Consider the following 17,171-nt stretch of genomic DNA (forward strand, 5'->3'; position numbering starts at 1 on the left):
CAGTCAACTTGCTATATTTACCCTCGGACGAGGGGGAGGTGAGGATAAGTATTATAATCAGCCGCGCCCAACGATTAATGTGCCTTACGGCGGGAAATCGTTGGATTATCAAATGCTGGAACTATTGCATCCCCGTCCAGAGATAGTCCCCATGCGCTTCAATCTCAATAGCTTATCACCGTCAAAAATCTCATCAAACCTCTTACGAGTATAACTCGAATTTCATTGTGTAATCACGACTTATCACAGGTAAGTTCTTGAAATGACCGTCGTCGAACGTGCAGAGCTATTCCAATGCCAATGGAACACTTACTTGACTTTTTTACAGGCTTGTGTCACTTTCATTTTATCGATTTCATTTCCAGGCTATTTATAAATAAGAGCTACATTACTACTTGCTTTCCGGCAGGCGCAAGAATAGCAGACGTTTTATATTTTGAAGGAACAGGCAGCATTTTAGGTTCAATGTGTCAAGAAGTCTTAACGTTTCTGCTTTATTTATAAGGTTTACGAATTGTATTCAGTATTTTACATAGGGCTCGTCTACACCGTCATTCCGTAATGCCTCCATGACTGCTGATGTTTCGACTGAATCAAACGCTTTCTCGTAATCAATGAAAGCTACATACAATGGTTGGTTATATTCCGCACATTTCTCTGTCGCCTGATTGATAGTGTGAATATGGTCTCTTGTGTAGTAGCCTTTACGAAATCCTGCCTTGTCTTTTGGTTGACAGAAGTCTAAGGTATTGCTGATTCTTTTGCAATTACCTTAGTAAATACTTTGTAGGCAACGAACAGTAATCGGTCTATAATTTTTCAAGTCGTTGGCGGCCCCTATCGTATGGATTAGGATTATGTTAGCGTTCTTCAAGATTCCGGCACGCTCGAGGTCATGAGGCATTGCGTATACAGGGTGGCCAGATTTTCTAGAACAATCTGCCCACCATGCTTCAACAAAGCTGCTGTTACCTGATCCTCCCCAGCTGCCTTTCCCTTTTGCATAGCTCCCAAGGCTTTCTTTACTTCTTCCGGCGTTGCTTGTGGGATTTCAAATTCCTCTAGACTATTTTCTCTTCCGTTAGCGTCGTGGGTGCCACTGGTACTGTATAAATCTCTATAGAACTCCTCAGCTACTTGAACTATCTCATCCATATTAGTAATGATATTGCTGGCTTGGTCTCTTAACGCATACATCTGATTCTTGCCAATTCCTAGTTTCTTCTTCACTGCTTTCAGGGTTCCTCGGTTTCTGAGAGCATGTTCAATTCGATCCATATTAAACTTCCTTATGTCAACTATATTGCGCTTGTTGATTAACTTAGAAAGTTCTGCCAGTTCTATTCTAGCTGTAGGGTTAGAGGCTGTCATACATTGGCGTTTCTTCATCAGATCTTTCGTCTCCTGCGATAGCTTACTGGTATCCTGTCTAATGGAGTTACCACCGACTTCTATTGCACACTCCTTAATGATGCCTATAAGATTGTCATTCAGGCAGCTGGGGAGGATCAGGTAACAGCAGATTTATTGAAAGATGGGCAGATTGTTCTAGAGAACCTGGCCACCCTGTATACGCAATGCCTCATAACGTCGAGCGTACCGGAATCTTGGAAAAACGCTAACATAATCCTAATCCATAAGAAAGGGGACGCCAAAGACTTGAAAAATTATAGACCGATCAGCTTACTGTCCGTTGCCTACCAACTATTTACTATGGTAATCGCAAATAGAATCAGAAGCACTTTAGACTTCTGCCAAGCAAAGGACCATGCAGGATTCCGTAAAGGCTACTCAACAATAGATCATATTCACACTATTACTCAGGTGGTAGAGAAATGTGCGGAATATAACCAACCCTTATATATAGCTTTCATTGATTACGAGAAAGCATTTGATTCTGTCGAAACCTCAGCAGTCATGGAGGCATTACGGAATCAGGGTGTAGACGAGCCATATGTAAAAATACTGAAAAATATCTATCGCGGCTCCACAGCCACCGTAGTCCTCCATAAAGAAAGCAACAAAATCCCAATAAAGAAAGGCGTCAGGCAGGGAGATACGATCTCTCCAATGCTATTCACAGCGTGTTTACAGGAGGTATTCAGAGACCTGGATTGGGAAGAAATGGGGATAAAAGTTAATGGAGAATACCTTAGTAACTTGCGATTCGCTGATGATATTGCCATGCTTAGTAACTCAGGGGACCAACTGCAATGCATGCTCACTGAGCTGGAGAGGCAAAGCAGAAGAGTGGGTCTAAAAATTAATCTGCAGAAAACTAAAGTAATGTTTAACAGTCTCGGAAGAGAACAGCAGTTTACAATAGGCAGCGAGACGCTGGAAGTCGTAAGGGAATACATCTACTTAGGGCAGGTAGTCACTGCGGATCCGGATCATGAGACAGAAATAATCAGAAGAATAAGAATGGGCTGGGGTGCGTTTGGCAGGCATTCTCAGATCATGAACAGCAGGTTGCCATTATCCCTCAAGAGAAAAGTGTATAATAGCTGTGTCTTACCAGTACTCACCTACGGGGCAGAAACCTGGAGGCTTACGAAAAGGGTTCTACTCAAATTGAGGACGACGCAACGAGCTATGGAAAGAAGAATGATAGGTGTAACGTTAAGGGATAAGAAAAGAGCAGATTGGGTGAGGGAACAAACGCGAGTTACTGACATCTTAGTTGAAATCAAGAAAAAGAAATGGGCATGGGCAGGACATGTAATGAGGAGGGAAGATAACCGATGGTCATTAAGGGTTACGGACTGGATTCCAAGGGAAGGGAAGCGTAGCAGGGGACGGCAGAAAGTTAGGTGGGCGGATGAGATTAAGAAATTTGCAGGGACGGCATGGCCACAATTAGTACATGACCGGGGTTGTTGGAGAAATATGGGAGAGGCCTTTGCCCTGCAGTGGGCGTAACCAGGCTGATGATGATGATGATGCTTCAACACGAAGGTCCTCTTCTTGAGTTAAAGCCGAATACTTGTTCTGTAGCTTGATCCGGAGTTCCTCTATTTTCTCTCTTACAGCTAACTCATTGATCGGCTTCCTATGTACCAGTTTCTTCCGTTCCCTCCTCAAGTCTAGGCTAGTTCGAGTTCTTACCATTTCTACGATTACTGAAATGCACCTTGCCGAGCACGTCCACATATTGTATGATGCCAGGGTTAGCGCAGAGTATAACGTCTATTTCATTTCTAGTCTTGCGATTCGGGCTCCTCCATGTCCACTTTCGGCTATCCCGCTTGCGGAAGAAGGTATTCATTATCCACATATCATTCTGTTCTGCAAACTCTACTAATAACTCTCCCCTACTATTCCTAGAGCCTATGCCACGTTCCCCCATTCACTTGTATCCAGCCTGCTTCTTGCCTACCCTGGCATTGAAGTCGCCCATCAGTATGGTGTATTTTGTTTTGACTTTACCCTTCGCCGATTCCACGACATTGTGGAAGCTTTTGACTTCCTGGTCATCTTGACTGGCTGTAGGGGCGTAGTCTTGTACGACCTTTAATTTGTACCTCTTATTAAGTTTCACAACAAGATCTGCCACCCTCTCGTTAATGCTATAGAATTCCTGTATGTTACCAGCTGTATCCTTATTAATCAGGAATCCGACTCCTAGTGCTCGTCTCTCCGCTAAGCCCCGGTAGCACAGGACGTGCCTGCTTTTTAGCACTGTATATGCTTCTTTTGTCCTCCTAACTTCACTGAGCCCTATTATATCCCATTTTTTGCCCTCGAATTCCTCCAATAGCACTGCTAGACTCGCCTCACCAGCTAACGTTCTAGCGTGAAACGTTGCCAGGTTCAGATTCCAATGGCGGCCTGTCCGGACCCAGGTATTCTTCCTAGCATCCTCTGCTGCGTCACAGGTCTGACCACCGCCGTGGTCAAGTACTTCGCAGCCGCTGGGGAATGAGAGCCGGGGTTTGATTGTTGTACTCATATAGGAGGTTGTGGCCAAGTACTGCACCAGGGTGGCCAATCCTGTTCTGATGAGCGGGTGCGTTAGCGGTTCTGGTCACCGGGATCAGGCCGCACTACAGGCCTGTTTATGCAATTTTATCAACACGCGTTTTTTTTAATGCGGTGGAAAATTGCGCGGCACCGGGATTCGAACCACGGTTCTCTTGTACGCGGGGCGGGAAGAAAATACCAGTAGTTTATTTCCAAGAACCAAAACAAACAAGAAAATGTCGAAAAAGCAAGAAAAGTGACCAAAAAGCGGTTAAAGTAAAATTTCTCATTAGTCTGTCAATAATAAATGCGTTTTTAGTTCCCTTTTAAATCGGTGTAAAGATCCTAGGTTTTTCATTATGGGAGTAACAGTGTTCCATACTGATATGGAAGTGAATTCTATGGTTTGTTTACAGTAGTTAGTGCTGATTCCTGGTAAAAGAAAATTGTTATTCAGCATGGATCTGTTGGCGCTATGAATCATCAGGTTACATCATGAAAATGGGATTGATGGTAGCTCATTATGCACAAATCTCTAGAAAAAATACCTAAATTGTATTTAGTTAGCCCAGAAATGGTAAGGATGGTATTCTCATGTATTAGAGAAGTGGCATTAGAAAAGCCTGAACTACAAGTAATTATTCTGATGGCTCGGTGCTGAACTGTCTGTAGCTTCGCAATATGAGTATTATAGGTGTTTTCCCAACATATTCTACTATAAGTGATGGGAGTGTAGACACAAGAGTGGTAAAGTGAGAGCAATGTGGTACGTGTGAAGTAATGGCGTGCTTTAATTAAGACGCGTATGCCGTAACCTATTTTTTTTTTATGTGAGCAATATGATTGCGATATTTAACATTGCAATCAAGTAGAATGCCAAGGAAAGATGAACATAAACTTGGATGAAGGCAGTGAGGACAAAAACTGATAGGTAGAATGGAAGTTATGTTTCTGATGTGAAGAGAATGCAACAAATTTAGTCTTAGTTGCAATAATAGAAAACATGCTAACATTACACCACCTTAGAATATTTTCTAAGTCAGCATTTAGCTGATTAACGAGAGATGAGATATATGTGTGAAAGGTGAATGTAGTGGTATCATCAGCGCACAGAACGCATTTTATGGAAGAAATACAATTAGGTAAATGATTAATGTAAACCGAAAACAGAAGGAGCCCTGGGGCACACCGATGTTAGTAGTTGGCTGTCGAGAATAAGCACGGGAGACAGAAACAACTTGAACTCTGTTATGTAAGTATCTTTTTAGTAGCAAAAGAATAGGACCGCAAAAGATAATTGCTCCGAGCATAGAGAATATGATATTATGATTTATGATATCAAATGCGCGCGTTAAGTTGATAAAAACTGAGGCGGCAAGAAATCCTTCGTCGATTAATTCGACGAAGGATTCGACACGCGACGACACGTCGCGTGTCGAAACGTTAATTAAGCCATCATATCCGTAGCTATTGAATAAACTAAACTAGAGTAGTTAATACAGATTGGTGATGTTTTATCGAGTAAATGATGTTTATATCACCCATTTCTATTTTCTAGTGATACCGTACGTAAAGTATGATCGAGATCGGTACAGAATTCATTGACTGACGATGAAGGAGAACGGTAAATGCAGCCAATTATGAAATTCTTGCTGTCTTGAGCAAGAAAGCAGTTACTGAATTCAAACCAAACAGATTTGCAATTAGTAACGGTTAAGGATAGATCATGTCTTCTTCGATAAGCAATATATAGTACACTATATCATCATCATCATCATCATCATCATCATCATCATCAGCCTGGTTACGCCCACTGCAGGGCAAAGGCCTCTCCCATATTTCTCCAACAACCCCGGTCATGTACTAATTGTGGCCATGCCGTCCCTGCAAATTTCTTAATCTCATCCGCCCACCTAACTTTCTACCGTCCCCTGCTACGCTTCCCTTCCATTGGAATCCAGTCCGTAACCCTTAATGACCATCGGTTATCTTCCCTCCTCATTACATGTCCTGCCCATGCCCATTTCTTTTTCTTGATTTCAACTAAGATGTCATTAACTCGCGTTTGTTCCCTCACCCAATCTGCTCTTTTCTTATCCCTTAACGTTACACCTATCATTCTTCTTTCCATAGCTCGTTGCGTCGTCCTCAATTTGAGTAGAACCCTTTTCGTAAGCCTCCAGGTTTCTGCCCCGTAGGTGAGTACTGGTAAGACACAGCTATTATACACTTTTCTTTTGAGGGATAATGGCAACCTGCTGTTCATGATCTGAGAATGCCTGCCAAACGCACCCCAGCCCGTTCTTATTCTTCTGATTATTTCTGTCTCATGATCCGGATCCGCAGTCACTATCTACCCTAAGTAGATGTATTCCCTTATGACTTCCAGTGCCGCGCTGCCTATTGTAAACTGCTGTTCTCTTCCGAGACTGTTAAACATTACTTTAGTTTTCTGCAGATTAATTTTTAGACCCACTCTTCTGCTTTGCCTCTTCTCCAGGTCAGTGAGCATGCATTGCAGTTGGTCCCCTGAGTTACTAAGCAAGGCAATATCATCAGCGAATCGCAAGGTACTAAGGTATTCTCCATTAACTTTTATCCCCATTTCTTCCCAATCCAGGTCTCTGAATACCTCCTGTAAACACGCTGTGAATAGCATTGGAGAGATCGTATCTCCCTGCCTGACGCCTTTCTTTATTGGGATTTTGTTGCTTTCTTTATGGAGGACTACGGTGGCTGTGGAGCCGCTATAGATATTTTTCAGTATTTTTACATATGGCTCGTCTACACCCTGATTCCGTAATGCCTCCATGACTGCTGAGGTTTCGACAGAATCAAATGCTTTCTCGTAATCAATGAAAGCTATATATAAGGTTTGGTTGTATTCCGCACATTTCTCTATCACCTGATTGATAGTGTGAATATGATGTATTGTTGAGTAGCCTTTACGGAATCCTGCCTGGTCCTTTGCTTGACAGAAGTCTAAGGTGCTCCTGGTTCTATTTGCGATTACCTTAGTAAATAGTTTGTAGGCAACGGACAATAAGCTGATCGGTCTATAATTTTTCAAGTCTTTGGCGTCCCCTTTCTTATGGATTAGGATTATGTTAGCGTTTTTCCAATATTCCGGTACGCTTGACGTTATGAGGCATTGCGTATACAGGGTGGCCAGTTTCTCGAGAACAATCTGCCCACCATCCTTCAGTAAATCTGCCGTTACCTGATCCTCCCCAGCTGCCTTCCCCCTTTGCATATCTCCCAAGGCTTTCTTTACTTCTTCCGGCGTTACCTGTGGGATTTCGAATTCCTCTAGACTATTTTCTCTTTCATTATTGTCGTGGGTGGCACTGGTAATGTATAAATCTCTATAGAACTCCTCAGCCATTTGTACTATCTCATCCATATTAGTAATGATATTGCCGACTTTGTCTCTTAACGCATACATCTGATTCTTGCCAATTCCTAGTTTCTTCTTCACTGCTTTCAGGGTTCCTCCGTTTCTGAGAGCATGTTCAATTCGATCCATATTAAACTTCCTTATGTCAACTATATTGCGCTTGTTGATTAACTTAGAAAGTTCTGCCAGTTCTATTCTAGCTGTAGGGTTAGAGGCTGTCATACATTGGCGTTTCTTGATGAGATCTTTCGTCTCCTGCGATAGTTTACTGGTATCCTGCCTAACGGAGTTACCACCGACTTCCATTGCACACTCCTTAATGATGTCCACAAGATTGTCGTTCATTGCTTGAACACTAAGGTCCTCTTCCTGAGTTAAAGCCGAATACCTGTTCTGAAGCTTGATCTGGAATTCCTCTATTTTCCCTCTTACCGCTAACTCATTGATCGGCTTCTTATGAACCAGTTTCTTCCGTTCCCTTCTCAGGTCTAGGCTAATTCGAGTTCTTACCATCCTGTGGTCACTGCAGCGCACCTTGCCGAGCACGTCCACATCTTGTATGATGCCAGGGTTCGCGCAGAGTATGAAGTCTATTTCATTTCTAGTCTCGCCGTTCGGGCCCCTCCACGTCCACTTTCGGCTATCCCGCTTGCGGAAGAAGGTATTCATTATCCTCATATTATTCTGTTCCGCAAACTCTACTAATAACTCTCCCCTGATATTCCTAGTGCCTATGCCATATTCCCCCACTGCCTTGTCTCCAGCCTGCTTTTTGCCTACCTTAGCATTAAAGTCACCCATCAGTATGGTGTATTTAGTTTTCACTCTACCCATCGCCGATTCCACGTCTTCATAGAAGCTTTCGATTTCCTGGTCATCATGACTGGATGTAGGGGCGTAGACCTGTACAATATTCATTTTGTACCTCTTATTAAGTTTCACAACAAGACCTGCCACCCTCTCGTTAATGCTATAGAATTCCTGTGTGTTACCAGCTTATATTCTTATTAATCAGGAATCCGACGCCTAGTTCCCTTCTCTCTGCTAAGCCCCGGTAGCACAGGACGTGCCCGCTTTTTAGCACTGTATATGCTTCTTTTGGCCTCCTAACTTCACTGAGCCGTATTATATCCCATTTACTGTCGTCTAATTCCTCCAATAGCACTGCTAGACTCGCCTCACTAGATAACGTTCTAGCGTTAAACGTTGCCAGGTTCATATTCCTATGGCGGCCTGTCCGGAGCCAGTGATTCTTAGCACCCTCTGCAGCGTCGCAGGTCTGACCGCCGCCGTGGTCAGTTGCTTCGCAGCTGCTGGGGACTGAGGGCCGGGGTTTGATTGTGTTGTTCATATAGGAGGTTGTGGCCAAGTACTGCACCAGGGTGGCCAATCCTGCTCTGGTGAGGGAGTGCGTTACTGGCTCTGGTCACCGGGATCAGGCCACACTCCAGGCCTGTTTATGCAATTTTATCAACACGCGGATTTTTTTTTTAATCCGGTGGAAAATTGCCGGCACCGGGATTCAAACCACGTACCTCTTGCACGCGAGGCGGGTGTTCTACCTCTACGCCACCGCTGCACATTTCGTACACTATATAAGCGAACATATATGGCAGCACCACCGTGATGAGTCTTCAATCTGTTACATTATTCCGATTTATGGTTAGGGAAGCAATATAAATTTTTGCCGTCGTCAGATAACCAAGTTTCAGTGATGGTAATTAGTGAAAACGAACTAGTTAGCGATGCGACAAAATTATTGATTGCGCCGAAGTGCTTACGAAGACTCTTAGCGTTAAAATAATGATGGAATGAAATCCGCTTAAGAAAGAATTCATTTGATCGCGTTTCAGTAGAGAAGCCATACTTGTTATGTCAAATGGTTAAACAATAATCTCTAGTCTATTTTGGTGAAGTCGGATTCATCTCGAATGCGCAGAACTTTGCCGTTAGTACTCTTTCTAGCCTTAATTTTGCAGTTGTCTGTCTACAGGAGCATCCAGTTTCTTTCTTTCTTCAATGTTAGAGACTTGGAATAGAGAGCCTTGTTAGATGGGGCCAGATACTCATCTACAAAAAAAATGGGAAGCCAGAGAATCCATTGTCGCTAAGACAAAGTTTGGCTTTACGCGCTTTGCTAACAAAGTCAGCTTTCTTAGTTCTAGAACAGAAACGAATGATGATATTTTTCTTGTCATTAGATCTGGTGGGTACGCGATGAGCAATGTCCAGATCGCTAGGTGATACTGGACAGCCATTTCTGCCCCCTTCCGTTTTCATAATTGCAACGCAGTCCTTTCCTTGACAACAGGGAACGCCCTTGATTTCGACATTGCCAAGGGGAGAGTACTGTTCAAGCTACTCAACCTTGCGAGTCAATGACTGGTTCTGAGATTTCAGCTTAGCGTTCTCAGCGATTAGCGTAGCATTTCGGCTAGGTAGTTCTTCTACAACTCCGTTCAAGTGCCCAGCACTTGCAAGGAATCAACTTCTTTTTTCAGTTAAGCAACATCAATCCCAGACTGTTTAATATCTTACCGAAGACGAGTTCATGCGTGTTTTTAGCCATGTTAATCTTTTCTTGCCGCTCATCAATGTTTTTCGACAGTTTTACATTCGTCAGCAGGGTATGAGTTCTAAAAACAGGCTCAGATATAAAAACAAGAAGCACGATTGATGGCGGCGGCGGCGGCGGCGGCGGCGGCGGCGGCGGCAGCATCGGCAGCAGCGAAAAAAGAAAGTATAAGAAAGGATCAATGTTGCAATACCTGCGCAAACAGAGGATTCTGGCTTAGCTGTGGATCATGCAATGCCGCTGCTGCCTGATGGCAACTATCAGCTATGCTTCCCAGTGTCCCGAATAGTTGAAGCTTAAAACAGGCTTATATTTCGTGCAAAAGGGGAGGAGGGTCATGGCAAGTGCAATGTATGACAAATTTTTTACATTCTGGGTCCCAATAGTAACGTTGGAACTATTTACTGAGCCGTCGTTTCCGATCCCTGTTTTCGTAGGTCATAAGACGTTCCTAGCCGGTTTCAGCGATAGGGGGGTCTAAACAAGGCACTTTGATTATATTTGACAAAACTCAAGGGCACGTTATAGGCAATGGGTAGGTAAACTTCAAGAACATGGGGACTAATTATGATATTTGCAGTAACTTACGCATGCAAGCGATCCGGAGCTTTATGAATACGTTTTATGAACAAAGCAGAATTTATCGCGCTGTCTTGTGAGACGGTGAACTCAACCGATGTCAAATCTAGCGAAAATTTTGTGAGGGAGGGAGGGATGACACCATGCTTAATGTTATGGCAAAGTAACATCTTGTTTATGAATTACTGACCCACCGTGGTTGCTCAGTGGCTATGGTGTTGGGCTCACGAGCACGAGGTTGCGGGATTGAATCCCGGCCACGGAGGCCGCATTTCGATGGGTGCGAAATGCGAAAACACCCGTGTACTTAGATTTAGATGCACGTTAAGAACCCCAGGCTGTGGAAATTTCCGGAGTCCTCCACTACAGCGTGCCTCATAATCAGAAAGCGGTTTTGGCACGTAAAACCCAATAATTTACGTTTTAATGAAATGCATGCTTTTTCAAAATACTCCAAAGCATTTGATTGCATCAGTTCATTGAAATAATTTAATTTAATTGAAAATTGCAACGTTACGAACGGACAACTTGTTAATGTATGCCACATAATTACAGGAAACTGAAACGTTTACTGCATGTGTTCGAAAACAAGAGCTTCTCTTCAAATTGTGTTGTAGTTCTCCAAGGGCGCACATATCTCACGACCTTTTGCTTGTGAATATTGCAAGTAATTTATGTGGATTGTACTTCATTGTGTATAACCTCGATAATGTTGTTTATTACATTAACTAGCGATACATTTATGCTGTAGACTTAAACGCCAAATGCAATTCTTTCTAAAATTATTAAAATTGTTTGTAGCCAATGTGCACACTTTACGCGCGCTGTACTGCTGCTGCTGTGCGGGGTCAGGGATTACGGTCACCTTAAGATTTTATATAGCATGAAGAAACAAAAGCAAATTCAAATACTTTCCGGACCAGCATAGTTCATCATATGTGTGATTGATTAATATGTATGTTCGGTTTCCTAAATATAAAAATAACTTACAGACGCATTTCCGAGCTCTTTCCGTTAATGTACTAGTAATTCACTACCTATATATATATATATATATATATATATATATATATATATATATATATATATATATATATATATATATATATATATATATGTGTGTGTGTGTGTGTGTGTGTGTGTGTGTGTGTGTGTGTGTGTGTGGGCCATTCCATCTCAAGTGTACTCGGTGTTGTTTTTGACCATCTCGGATTCTGCTGAAAAAGTCATACTATTTCACCTCAACGTGGGAAGTATTTATTGAAGCGATTTTTTTTATTTTCTAATGCCGTGAGGGTGATCTGAAGGTTGCGCACACAAGTTAAACTATACCAGATAGAGAGAGAGAGAGAGAGAGTCATCATATCGTTTTCGGTTACCCCCCCCCCCCCCCCAATCTAGAAATAGTTCGCTACGTCACGGCAACGAAAAATCGTAACTAAAGCCGGGATCAAGGTTGGACCACCCCATAGCTGCCAACCAGTGTTACGACGTCGTATGTCCGAACCTTGCGCTTGGCGTCCAATGTTACGAAGAGGTAGGCGACCGAAGGTGACTGGCCAGCGGGGACAGGAGGCCAGGCCACCGGGCAGCGACGAGACGCAGCTTTCCAAAAGCTTAATTTATTGGAGCGAAAGCGTCAAATGGCCCATGGAGCGAGAAAGCCGGCGCCTGCGGTCTGCAGCAGCAAAATGGCACAAGTACTGTCGGCTGCGACGCCCCGTCACGAGTGAGCCTCGGCGAAAAAGAGCGGGCAAATGGGACGACCTGCCGGCGATAGCGCGACAGGTGTTGCGTGAGGGGAGAGCGCCTCGCATTGACGCCATGCCACCCTCGCTTTCGGAAGCCTGTGGTATCCGCACATTTCTTGTGCGCTCCAGCTCTCGCCTGCGTTCCAGCCTAGCCTCGGTAAGGCCAAATCAAAACGCGCCAAGCATCTTAACGCGCTCGCTTGGCCGCGAAGAGTTCATAACTCAAAGGACCACTCAGCGGCATTCAAGTGGACGTTAATGCTTTTGCATTCACAACCTATACGAAGTGCTTAGGTGTCCTCTGACTTATGTACGTGATGAAGAAAGAGCATATACGGTGGTACCATTTATACAGTTTTGAAGGTGCATAAGAAGCAGCTGGTTCCCTCGAGGGGAAACTCACATCGTTCTCCCGCCTAGTCCATTCTTTGGTTCGGTGGTCGAAAGTTTTTTTCAGGTTGGCGAGGAAGGCAAGTGGTCATCTTCCTCCAGTGGCGCTCGTAGAGATCGTTATCAACTCTCCGGTGGGCGAGGAGTCATTTCCTGCCCGGTGACCTGAAGCTCTTAAGAAGTCCCCACGAAGGTGCAGCAGTTGACTTTAACGGGGTGTCACGTCACACCGAAACGCAAAGCATGAAGCATAAATGACGTACAACGAGTGTCGTGACGTAGGGGCGAGTAGTAACAATAGTCTAGGAAGGGGGGGTTGATTCCTTGAAATTCCCTTCCGGCCCCCCATCTCTCTCTTCCTACTACCATGAAGCAAGTCACGAGTGATGAAGTGCCTTCTTGTACCCCAACAAAAATGAAAGATCATGCTCTGGGCCCCAACAACATCAAACTCTTGAGACCAAACGTCTCCTCTTAACAAGCGAAGGCAGAGTCCCCATTGCTCGCAAAAAAAAAAGCAGTACACTGCGGATATTACAGAGCGTTACATATTTTTTTCTTTCTTCTGCCAGCTCTGGGTGCTTCATAGAACAGAGTGAATAGACAAAAATTATCCTGCAGCAGCAGTCATCGATATACCGGGGTTCAGCAAAGTGGCCATTTCCGCACATATTGTTGGGCTGGGTTTAACTAAAAGCGCAAATGGCGTCTTCGCTGCTCCTGGTCGATGATTTTGTCTCTCTTTCTACAAAATTTAGTGGCATGCTCTACAAGTGGACTACGAAGGGTAAACGGAGAAGACGGATTGCCTATGCAGCATCGCCCTTTCGGGGTTGCCCGACGGCCCTTCTCAAACATAGTCGCCGAAAAATCCTCGGATTACAATCTCTGATAGAAGAAGACAGACCGTTAGCTAACTCCCCCCTCCATCTATAATCATGGGCTCACCTAGCCACACGCACCTGTTATGCTGACCCCTTAACGTGCTGTTCGCTTCTCTGTAAAAAGATATATACTCACACTACGCTGTTTAATGTCTCAACGTACCAAGCATGCGTCGTAAGCTGGAGCATTCGCATATGGCGGCTTCTGGATAGGCGTTCGTTGCGAGGACGGCGTGCAGTGCGTCAGTTAGGAGCCTCGCGATCGCTGTCTATGTGCTGTCTGTGTTTGACTTAGCGCGGCCACGAAGGTCTCGCTAGAGTCCGTCACTGAATGGTGTTATCGATGTTTCTTTCTGTTATCCAAAAGCAGAAAAATACAAGGAAAATAGAAACGCTCAGGGCTGATTTAAACAGTGCTGGCGCAGGCAGCAGCTGCGTCGTGCCGTTTCATCTCGTGCCGCTCTGCACCGCCGCCTGCAGCGATGTGCATCAGGCGCGTCTTTCCGAGGCTCCGTGCGCCGCCGGAAAAGGCGAGCGTGGCGCCTGATGATCCGCGGGCGCCGCCTTTGCCTTGACGTTTCGCTAGCGCTGCCCTGATCGTTTCGCCCGCACGGCCCAGTTCACAATGCGCGCCAGCGCATACATTAGTTACAGTGACATTTGCATCAGCCAGCATACGGCCTGCAGACGCGCGCTTCGTTTGCTTTGTTGTTTTCTTCGGTTTCTGTGATTTTCCTTTCGGAACGCTTAGGCATGACCCGGAAAGAACCAGCACCCGTGTACTCACCGCCTTCGAGTGCTTCCCGCTTCCTGCTGTGCAAAGGAATGCGTCATTCCGCCACATTAGGAACCACTCCGCGTGCTGAAAGCCTATGCTGTACAAATTCCACCTGAATTCATTGTACGTTTCTTTTGTTTATTATTTTATATCTTTTTCTGCTGTGTAATTTTTATCGCGACTACGTGCATTGGAGAACAGCTGCTTAAACTATCGATAAAAATATTATTGCAACAATCATCGAAGCTAAGAGCCATAACGCAGTTAAATTTCAAGGCGATGATCGGCACGTCGAAGGTTATGTGTGGGAAGATGTATAAATGTGAGAACTAATTACGCGCTTTGTGGAAAATTAAGAAATTTCCGCTATTTTCGCTTTGTGTCTGGACGGGGTATGTAACAGTGCGTCGTTCCAGAACTGTGGCTGAAACTTGGTTAGAATAACACCGCAGTTTATTTTCGACTAGGAATTACGGAAAAGAGAGAAAGAAGGAAATAATGACTCTGGACGCATACGCTGAGAGGCGTTACTTGACGTAAATTTGTTATTTGCAGCACTGTTTTCAGAATCACGGTGCATCCAGTCTGGTTGTTTTGCGGATTTCTCCACCGGACGTTGCTATTTCTACTGCAAATGTACCGCGATTTTCAAAGAATTAATTGACAAGCGCGCATTGAAATCGGCTGGTAAAAAGGGTCTTGCCCGGTCCATCACGTCAAGGAATCTGTTCGCTTTGTGGTAGGCGTCGTTTACAAATGACCCTTATCGTGCGATAAAGTTTCCATTCGACGAACTGGTAGATGTATTAACACGAGATTAACGGAACATTTCGCGTCTTTAGGAAGAACTTCTAATTTGCATGTGGCTTCGCAATGCAGCTACACACCAGAATTCAGCAGGTGCTCAATTTTCGATAAAAGCAAGGACCAGACAACCCCTGAAGTGACACAGGCGTTTCTCATTAGGAAACACGAAGACACATGCGTCAGCCAGGAATCACCAACCTTACATGACACGGAATGTAACTGCACTGATAAGTCGCTTTAGACTGCTCGAGCCGATCGAGAGTTGGTCACGCCTGATGTTTTTGTATCTTCTCAGGATTGCTGCGTTGTGGTTTGGTTTTGATTTTTTTTTCCGCCGCCCTTGCCCCATTTTCTTTACTTTCTTTTGTATGTGTGCATATTTAGCGTAGATCCCAATCAAATTCAGCTGTGAGACAGCGCTCATGTCGTGCATTTCCTTCTTTGTCCCTTGTGATTGCGCTGAATTTCGTAACCATGATTGCAACATTCCAACTAGCCAAACTGGTTAACCTCCCTGCCTTTCCTTTTCCACTTTTTCCTTCCTTCCTTCCTTCCTTCCTTCCTTCCTTCCTTCCTTCCTTCCTTCCTTCCTTCCTTCCAACTATAGCCGAATTAGCAGTCTTGATTCACCATGGCGTTTCTATAATAATCATTCGTTGCCGTGGTGATCTGTGCCCGTAAGAAGAATGAGGTGCGTAACGAGTTGATTCTGCTTCTGTACTCGAACTCGTCGGAAAGTGTACCTTGCTGTTACAGCAGGGAGACTCAAATGAGGTCATTGCAAAAACAAAAGCAAGACTGTCGCGCTCGTTTCGCTGACATGTTTACTCTTTCGTTCAGGTTCTGTTTGCTGACGACGAGTCGTCTAATTTCCAGTGATAGCCTCTGTCTGCCTCCCATAATTCGGTGATTAGTTTCTGCACCCTTTCTGTCATTTTGTGCATGCTTTGTGTTATCTGTTATAACCAGTTTGCTTCGCTATGCATACGTTTATTTTAATCCTCTTTCTATACACCCCGGTTAGTCAATCGGAATCGGCTTTTGTTACTTTTGGTGTCTTTTGTTGAACTCTTCTGTAAATATCCTTGTGGTAGAGCGCTTGGTGATGCCGAGAGACGGGATTATAAGCAAATGCCTAGAACTCGTCGGACAGTGCACTTTGCTCTTCCAGCAGCAAGACTCAAATGAGGTCATTGAAAAAACAAAAGCAAGACTGTCGCGCTCGTTTCACTGCGCAGGCATCAGGGTCACACCCTTTCGGTGTAAGAGCACCAATTTTAAGTGGTAAGAAGTCGTTTAGCACTGATTTCATAGTGCTTATATTTGCCTCCTTTCGTCGTTTGGTGCCTATGTGTGCCTATATTGGCTTTAAACACCTGAATGTGTGTTTTGGGGCGCTCTTTATGTTTCGAGAGCACATTTGGTTACTTTTTTACCGCAAGTCTTGGTAGCATGGGCAGTCTCTGTTTGACAGAGTGGTAATTCAGGCGAGTTGGGACGAGCGAGTGAACCAGACTCTCGCAATGTGACCTAACAAAGAAACGCTTGCGTTGTTAACGCCAGTTCAGTTTTTAAAAGCGTCATCCCAAGCCTCAGTGGACACACGCTTCCTTGTTATAATACAGTGCAGGCGGAGATTATGGGAGGGAATGGCACAGCATTTTGAAAAAAAAAAAACGTACTGTAAACCGTAGCTTGGGTATATTGTCGGCTGTATAGTGCGCTGCGGGTGTTTTAGACGGAAGCGTGTTAAGTGTGTTGGAAGTACTGTCGATTGTAGGTTACGTAGTTCCATTTTTTACGGCGTTTCCATTTCTTTGCGGTCGTAGAAACAAGCAGCCCATGGTGGCCTATATAAAGCAATAAACTGTGGCCTTCACGTCGCGCTCCACTGTCATTTTTATTTAAATAAGTGAATATAAGGAGATACACGCTCCTGTGCTCCAACGTCTGATAAAAGGAGAGAAACTACGGAGAATGCAGTCGTAGCAATGCACAAAAAGCGCGCAAGATACAGAGAGCTCTTGTGAACAGATCGCCAGTCCTG

At 44.4% G+C, this 17,171-nt stretch overlaps 1 protein-coding gene and 2 long non-coding RNA genes across 4 annotated transcripts in view; 2 read left to right on the plus strand and 1 right to left on the minus strand.

The window, feature by feature from the left end:
• The window catches only part of LOC135918369 (uncharacterized), a 73,233-nt gene extending 59,428 nt beyond the window's left edge, over positions 1 to 13,805 (minus strand). The window contains exon 1 of the long non-coding RNA XR_010569644.1: positions 13,703 to 13,805. This is a non-coding gene — a long non-coding RNA (uncharacterized lncRNA). The remainder of the gene's footprint in view (positions 1 to 13,702) is intronic.
• LOC135918354 (RYamide receptor-like) overlaps positions 1 to 17,171 on the plus strand; it is a 262,805-nt gene that overhangs the window by 209,207 nt on the left and 36,427 nt on the right. The window lies entirely within an intron of this gene.
• The window catches only part of LOC135918368 (uncharacterized), a 142,325-nt gene that overhangs the window by 117,774 nt on the left and 7,380 nt on the right, over positions 1 to 17,171 (plus strand). The gene's annotated exons all lie outside the window — the stretch shown is intronic.

This window comes from Dermacentor albipictus, chromosome 1 (assembly GCF_038994185.2).
Source record: "Dermacentor albipictus isolate Rhodes 1998 colony chromosome 1, USDA_Dalb.pri_finalv2, whole genome shotgun sequence".
NCBI lineage: Eukaryota > Metazoa > Arthropoda > Arachnida > Ixodida > Ixodidae > Dermacentor > Dermacentor albipictus.